This window comes from Rutidosis leptorrhynchoides, chromosome 1 (assembly GCF_046630445.1).
Source record: "Rutidosis leptorrhynchoides isolate AG116_Rl617_1_P2 chromosome 1, CSIRO_AGI_Rlap_v1, whole genome shotgun sequence".
Classification (NCBI taxonomy): Eukaryota; Viridiplantae; Streptophyta; class Magnoliopsida; order Asterales; family Asteraceae; genus Rutidosis; species Rutidosis leptorrhynchoides.
The window spans coordinates 539,142,160-539,144,123 of NC_092333.1; the positions used below are offsets into that span (position 1 = coordinate 539,142,160).

A 1,964-nucleotide genomic window follows, 5' to 3' on the forward strand; every position below is an offset into this window, starting at 1 on the left:
TTAAATTGATAGACATCAAAATTTTCTGGTTCGTAGTAATAGTTGAATTTGTACGTGGACCGAGTTATTGGAGCCAAACAGTACTCAATTATATTGAGACCAAACGAATCATGCCCCTCTGCTGCATCTTTTGGCTATTCGAAACGTGGGCAAAATCAGAAAAGTCTATTAATTGGATAACTTATATAATTTTTCTTTCCTTTTAAAAACTAGTAGGATATTCAGTGAATGCACCGAGCAAGACTTTCACCACCTTTTATACGTTCACCACCTGTAACTCGATCAAGACATCTAGCAAATATTGTCGCCGTTGAATTTTCTTTAGAATCGTCATCCAGTCGACCAAGTACTCCAATTCAAATTTCCGATAATCCATTTTTTGAACCCGATCTCACAATTGAGAATCCGGAGAATATTCAGGGACGATTCATAGATCCTGAACCATTAATTTTTCCTCCGGAACCACCAATCATTCAAACAGAGATTGTTGAGGAACGAACCATTAAATCAGAATCCTCTAGTGATTCAGATTCAACAAATTCAATTATGGAGAATCTGGAACCTTTAAGTATGGAAGACCGAATGCGAGCTAAATGCACTGGCCAAGGTCACGCAATTACTCATCCAGACATTAATATGTCAGATTATGAAATCAAAGGACAAATTCTACATATGGTGACTAATCAATGCCAATTTAGTGGTGTGCCGAAGGTAGATCCAAATGAACATCTTCGTACCTTTAATAGGATCTGCACACTATTTAAAATAAGAGAAGTGGAGGATGAACAGATATATCTCATGTTATTTCCCTGGACTTTAAAGGGAGAAGCCAAAGATTGGTTGGAATCGTTACCTGAAGGGGCGATTGATACATGGGACGTTTTAGTTGAAAATTTTCTTAAACAATTCTTTCCGGCATCTAAAGCCGTAAGACTTCAAGGAGAAATTGTTACGTTCACACAGAAACCGAATGAAACTCTATATGAGGCATGGACAAGATTTGAAAAGTTATTAAGAGGATGTCCGCAACATGGTTTAGACACCTGTCAAATAGTACAAATATTCTACCAAGGATGCGACATCACTACAAGGAAAGACATCGATATAGCAGCTGGTGGTTCTATTATGAAGAAAACAGAAACTGATGCTTACAAAATTATTGATAACACTGCTTCCCACTCACATGAGTGGCACCAAGAAAAAAATATCGTTAGATAATCTAAAGCAGCTAGAGCCGATTCTAGCCATGACTTAGATTCCATTTCCGCAAAGATAGATGCTGTCGAGAGACGAATGGAAAAGATGACTAAAGATATTCACTCAATACGAATTAGTTGTGAGCAGTGTGGAGGACCACATTTGACAAAAGATTGTCTCAGTATTGAACTAACAATGGAACAAAGAGAGAATATTTCATACATAAACCAAAGGCCTGGAAATAATTATCAGAATAATTATCAACCGCCAAGACCAATTTACAATCAAAACCAGAATTATAACCGAAATGTTCCATACAACAACCAACAAGGTCCTAGCAATCAACAAGTATCCAATAATACTTACAATCAGCAAAGACCTAATTTTCAAAACAAACCACCACAAACCGATGATAAAAAGCTAAATTTAGAAGATATGATGACGAAGCTAGTTGAAACTCAAACACAGTTTTTCACATCTCAGAAACAAACTAATGAACAAAATGCTCAAGCATTTAGAAATCAACAAGCTTCTATTCAAAATCTGAAACAAGAAGTAAGTAACCTAGCAAGGTTGATAGGTGAAAGAAAACCGAGAAGTTTACCTAGTGATACAAATGCTAACCCCCCGGAATGAAACAGCTAAAGTCATTACCACAAGAAGTGGTACAACACTTAAACCACCTGAAATACCTGTAATTTCTGATGAAGCTATTCCTACTCCACAAGAACCACAACCTGAACAAGATAAGGAAAAAGAACCGGTAG

General features: G+C 36.8%; 1 non-coding gene across 1 annotated transcript; it reads right to left on the reverse strand.

Moving 5' to 3' along the window:
* Positions 1-930: 930 nt before the first annotated feature.
* LOC139887018 (small nucleolar RNA R71) lies at positions 931-1,037 on the reverse strand. Its single transcript, XR_011772872.1, has one exon. It is a non-coding gene; the product is annotated as a small nucleolar RNA R71 (small nucleolar RNA).
* Between the last annotated feature and the right edge of the window lie 927 nt (positions 1,038-1,964).